Below are 6,272 nucleotides of genomic sequence, written 5' to 3'. Positions count from 1 at the left end.
CTTCCTGAAAGTCCCGGGCTCGCGTGCTGGGGCCCGCTCGCGCGTTCCGGGGGGCGCCTCGGGCCCCCCTCTGTGGCTTCTCCACCGCGGAAGGGAAGGGCGCGCTCCCCCGGAACAGGCCGCCGGCCACCTCCAGACCCGCCCGCCCGCGCGCTCGCGTGGCGTCGGCAAGAGGTCGGCAAGCGCTTGGCTCGCACCTCTCGGGGATCGGGGAGTACACGGCAGGTTGAGCCCTGGGGCCCCCCACCCTGAACTAGCCGACGTCTTCTCCCAGAGGGGTTGGGCCAGGAGGCAAAGGTGGACAGAAACTGCCCCCTCCCCTGGGTGCCTTTTGCCCAGAAGGATCTTGTCAACAGGTCAAGGATGGGACCAGCCTGGGCCCTACCCCTTGGGTTCCCACTGTCCTTCGAGGTTCCGCGTGCGCCCCCCAAAGGAGGAAAGAAACTGCGGGCCGAGGAGGAAGGTGTGGGCCGGCGGGGACCAGAATCCCAGACCACACCTTCCCAGGGGGCAGTCGGTGCCCTTGGGCCATGAAGCCAGGTCGCCGAGCCCCCTCCGCACCCCACTCTCCGAGTACCCCAGCAGGCAGGCCGCGGAGGGCGAGCGAGAGGCGGGCAGAGGAAAGGAGCGTCCGTCGGTCCGGCCGCCACAGCCCGCCAGGCCCGCGCTGGGCCGGGGCAGACCCGGCCTGCGGGGCAGAGGCCTCCACGCTGAGGGAGGGAGGGAGGGAGGGCGGGCGGGAGGGCGCCTCCTCCCGGAGAGGACAAAGAAAAAAGAATGGATTCCGCCCGGGCCGGGCCAAGGTGGCCTCGGGACAGGCTCTCAATTCCAGGGGGAGAAGCTTAAAAAAGGACTGGGTTTTTAAGTATTTGGGAAATAGGGCTCCCCCTAGTGGCACAAGAGGTTCCTACGAGGGCCCGAGTTCGAGCCCCGGCCAGGGAGTGAGTGACCCACAGGGCTCCCCCTGCTCCCTCCGCAGTGGATTTCAGTCGATCTGCCTGTTCTGCTCCCCATTCTTGTCTGGTGAGTCCTCTCACCTACTGCACATGTGGCCTGTACCCCAGTTTCTGTACACATAAATATAAAAAGAAATACATTTTTTAATAAAGAAATAAAAAGGTTAAACCGCTGTTTTTAGAATTACGGGAATTAAAGTGATCTTGCTATGAGGAGTACCTCAGAGTACCGAACTCCACCCCACCTGAGGCTCCCTTGGTCTCAGCCCAGAGTCCCAGTTCCAGCCCCCAGGTTCAGCTCCTGTATGAGCCCCATCCCCTGACCCCCACAGACAGGTCTGTCCTCAGGGTTCTGCCCCCATCAGTCCCTCTTCCCACACTTGCCTGGCTCCTGTCTCAGCCCACGGGGACAGAGACCCCCGGCTGGGTGCGCAGCCCCAGCTCATTCCTTTAAAGACCCTCACCAGGCCTGTGTGGTTCTGGCCCAGGGCCAGCCAGAGCACAGCGGGCAGAGTCAGACCCACAGGCCTCAGGTTTCTCCTGGGGTGGAGGAGAGATGAACATGGGAGGACTAAGAAAAGGGGGGTGCTAGGGTGGCTGGGGATTTTGTTCCCTAAGGCTGAGACGGAGATCTAGACAGGGGCCAAGGAAGAATTCATCCACCATCCCTCCCTCCCTCCACCCCCCGCCCACCAGCCTGTCCACGCTGGCACTGGGGCATGGCTCTGCCTGCAAGGTGATGTGTCTGTGGGCGCTGATGAAACTCACAGCAAGGTGAGGGCTGTGACAGTGAACCCCTGAGGTGAGGGGGAGCTTGAAGCTCAGGGGCTATGAGTAAGTGGGAGAGGGGGAGTGTCTGGCACCCCCAGCCAGCACCTAGACTGGTTTGTCCTGCCCTTGTGGCTGAAGTTTGGTCCCCACCCCCAGGTAGAATGAGCCATTCGCTCTGACTTCAGCAGGCAGCAGCCTTGACCTTCACTGGTCTGGGCTCTCTTTCACTGACTAGGTTCCCCCGAACGCCCCCCCTGCAGCCTGCAGTTCTCCCCTGCCCCCCAGCAGCGCCCCACGTGTAACAGCCCCCATCAGCTCTGTCACCTCCTGGGTCAGCACATTCACCAGTGATCTCAACTCCCCCGAGAAGTTAGACCTTGTGCTGGGACTTTTTCCCACAGGGAGATGAAACTGCACCCCAATACAGGGGAGCTATGCAGGGCCGGCCTCCCCAGGCAGCAGTAAGAGGTGGGGCGGGGGAGCCGGGGCCAGGGGGTCTTCAGAGAAGCCAGAAGCCAAGGAAGACGGTCTTCCAAGTGCTTCTTGGAGAAGCCAGTCGTCTCCCACCCAGATCCAAACACACTCTTCCGCCCCCTCGCCCCCTCCTCCAGCCTCCTACGTCACTGGGAGCCCTGGGGTTCACAGCGCTGACCCACCCGCAGGATAACTGCCGGTTAGAAAGTCATGGGGGAAGGGGTAATTAGCATCAAGCCCTCTCTGGGGCTTCGGGGTCTGCGGCACCGCCAGGAAAGGGTGCACGGCGCCCAGCCCACATTCCCGAGGTTTGGGGGTGCGGAGGGGCAGCCCCCCGGAAGGGAAGCCCTCTCCCCTCAGCTGCTTCTCAACGACCCGGCCCTCCAGCCCTGGCAAGACCAGCGGTGCAGGGAGCCCTGGCCCTAAAAATAGGCCTTTCGGAGGAAAAGGGAGGAGGAGGTGGGCTAGGAGTGTGCGCGCGGTTTGCGGGTGGGCTGCGCGGTGGGGTGCGGGCCGCGCGCCCAGCTCCGGACGCGGCTCCCCACCAGGGGAAGCACTTCTGCAGCCGGGAGTCTCCGGCCTCGAGCCTGGGCCGCTGCCTCCCCGCACTCGCAGTTCTTCCTGAGCACGGAACACAGCCCCAGCCGGAGGCTGCACTGGCGCCGCCTCCCTCCGCCAGGCCTGGAGACCGCGTCCCCGCCGCGTGGACACGGCCGGCCTCTCTCCGGGCAGCTCTCGGCTGCAAACCCCGAAGCCTCCCTGCGGCGGGACGGACATTTACTATCCATCAGTCAGGACCTCGAAGGAGGTGGGTCCGAGGTTGCCAGGGTAACACGCGAGCGGGGCGCCCGGCGGGCGGGCGGTTGCCAGGGAAACCAGGAGAGTGGGCGGGGCCCCAGGCCCCGCTAGTCCGTACCGGGAAGAAGAAAGATGGAAACGTCCGGGTCGCTCGCAACTCCTCTGCGGCAGAGCAGAGGGGCGCCTTTCTGGGGACTGGGTCTTGAGCAACTGGAAGCCTGACGTTCCCGAAAGGAACCCCTGTGGCTAAGTTCTTGCTACTCAGCGGTACTTTTGGGGCTAGAAATCGGAACCGAAAATATGCGAAGTGTGCAAAACAAAAAAGGTGGCTGGAGACCACCTCGAGGAAGACGAGATTCCACGGCCTACCACCAGGTGGCAGTCTTGGCCTCCTGTTGGACGCGTGCAGCCCGGAGCCCGGGGGAGGGCGCCGGAGGCCCAACCCGTTCCGCAACTTGTTTCTGAGTCTTGCTGCTTCCTGGAGCAAAGTCACTGGTTTCTCCGTCGCAGAGCCCATTCTTTCATTCTTTTCTTAAGATTTATTTATTTATGCAGAGAAGAACCGGGGTATAGGCCAAAAGTGAGGGAGGTGAGAGGATTCCCCAGAGACAGAGTGGGGAGCAGAACAGGGGGGTCCACTGAAACACACTGCTGAGGGGCAGCGGGAGACAGGAGAGGCTGCTGCGCCCTGGGGGGATCGAACTCCTGCTGCAGTGCTGGTGGTAGCTTCCGAGTGCTGGCTTTAACCCCTTGAGCCACCACAGAGGGCCCCATTCATTCGTTCTTCAAAACAGCTAAGGTGGAAAAGTTCCCCCTCTCCTCCGCAGGGGAGGAGAGTTAAATTGGAATAATAGTGATGACTGACTCTCTTAGAAGTGTCGGGAAGTGAGTCCCCAGAACCTCAGGAATATGAACCTTGTGCTCTTGTTACCTCCATCTTACAGATGAGGAATCTGAGCATGAAGATCCGAGGTCTCACAGGTGGGACACCTAGGCCAGGTGGCCCACATGGGAGGGCCTCTGTCATATACCTGAGATGTTTGAGTGCCTTGGGACATTAGGATAGTGCTATGGAGGATCTAGGGGCCTCCCTATTGGTGAAGGGGTTCAGTCTCAGCACTATGAAGCTGTCCACAGTCTAGAGCTGGATCCCAGCCAGGGAGTGACCCACCCGGCACAGCAGACCCCTCCTGTCTCTTCATTGCTCCCCTCAGCAGTGTGTTTCAGTGGATCTGCCTGGTCTGCTCCCCACTCTCTCTGGTGGATCCTCATTCCCCACAGAGGTACTTAGACTTCAGTTCTTCATTGAATAAATAAACTTTTTTTTATTTTGTAAGTTTATTTTTACATCATTTTGTACATTTTTTTTTGCCATCTCAATTGTAATCCCCGCAGGTTTCCCATCACCAAGTCACCCGTGTGCCATCACCATAATCCCGTGCACTTCCCTCCCCTCCCCACCCCCATAAATAAATAAACTTTTTTAAAAAAGAAAGAAAAGAGGAAGAATGAGAGGCAGAGGCACCCAGGCCACGGTTGACCTCTGTGTAATCCCACTAGCTGAGGGTAGGCAACATGGTTCTTATTTTACAGATGAAGAAAGTTGACAAAATACTGAAATTTCCACAATTCAATCCAAGGAGAACCAACTGTCTCTGCCCCCCCCCCACTCTGCCACTGTCTAAGTTGCTATTCCACGTGGAAATGGATTGTCTCTTCAAAGTTCCCCAAACTGGTTCAACTAATCTCTGCTGGATATTCCTCCTTCACCCCTGGGCCCCCCACTTACTTTACTCATCCCACTCCAGCTTCCCAGCCCAACTCTTGCTCATGCCTAGTGCTTGCCAAGTCAACTTTAAGACAGTCTATTGGGGCCCTCCATGGTGGCCCAAGGGGTTAAAACCAGCACTGTGAATAGCCAGGATCCCCAGCCAGGAAGCTGACCTACATGGCCTGGCAGACCTCTCCTGTCTCCCGCTGCTCAGCAGTGAATTTCAGTACATCTGCCTGTTCTGCTATGTCTCAGGTGAATCCTCTCACACCCTTCACCTCTGTGAACCCTCCCTGGGCTGGAGTGCAGCACTGTGAAGTTGGCCAAGGCTGCTTCATTGTGAATTCCATCCCCTGCCCCGAGGTGACCACAGGGCTGACCACAGACCGCAGCAGACCTCTCCAGTCTCCCCGCTGCTCCCCTTAGCAGTGTATTTCAGTCGATCTGCCTGTTCTGCTCCCCACTCTGTCTCTGGTGAATTAATGAATTCTCACTGCCCCTGCACCTCTGGCCTGTACCCCAGTTCTGTATGCATAAATAAATAAACCTAAAAGAAAGAAAGAAAGAAAGAGAATGTATTGGTCTCAATTCCGGAGGAGAAACCAATGTCCTCATTTGTCTGGGGAGCTCAGTACTGTTCACCCATTTATACATAAACACCGTGTGTGCCAGGAAACAAGATCTGATCTCCTTAAACTACTGAATTGCCGGCTATTTGTCTGTTGACCTCCAGGGATTTGGACTCAAGAAGGAAACCCCGAGAAGCTGAGGACTGGGAGGAGCACCCAGAACCAGAAGAGGCTGGGCACCGGCTTAGGACTGTGGGGGCCGTCCTCTGCCTGCCCTCCCGCTGCCCCCAGGTCACCTGGAGACGAGCCTGCTCCTAGACCGTGGGGCTCCCTCTCAGACCTCCTTTTCATTCTTACCCCGGCAATGACAAGCCCCTTGCCAGGTTTCCAAGACCCCAGCGGTCAGCCGGGAACCCAGAGGTCCAGGCTCCTCCTCGGCGGCCGATCTCGGCTCCTCCCCCGACCCCGGTTCCAGGTTCAGCTCCAGCCTTCTCCCCGCGGCGGGGCTGGCTCCCTCATCCCCTCCAAGCTTCAATTTCAAGTTCACTTCCTTCCCAGCTCCCGTTCTTCCTCTTTCTTGCCTCAGGGCGCCCCAGCCCCTCCCCACCTACTGGCGGGCCCTGGCCTCGGTCCTCTGCGTCGCCAGCCCCCATTGTCCAGTCCTTCCAGCCCGCTCCTCCTGGCGCAGATCCCTCCGTGACTTCCTGCGAAGTGTCCCTTGGGCTACCTCTGGGCGCCAATCTCCGTCTTCGGGCGTCCCCCGCCTCACCCAGGCCGGCTGCGTCTGGGCCACCTCGCCTTCCTGGGGGGTGTCTGTCTCCCCATCGCTGACTCCTCAGGCCCTCGGGGGCCTGGGGCCCTGGCACCTCGCGGTCTCTGCCCGGCCGCCCAGTCCTCTCTGGGGCCCCCTCCACTCGCACCCTGGCCCCGCGC

This window comes from Condylura cristata, unplaced genomic scaffold, assembly GCF_000260355.1.
Source record: "Condylura cristata isolate star-nosed mole 26May11 unplaced genomic scaffold, ConCri1.0 scaffold00034, whole genome shotgun sequence".
Lineage (NCBI taxonomy): Eukaryota > Metazoa > Chordata > Mammalia > Eulipotyphla > Talpidae > Condylura > Condylura cristata.
The sequence above is the reverse complement of the archived record's forward strand: the minus strand, read 5'-3'. Positions refer to the sequence as shown.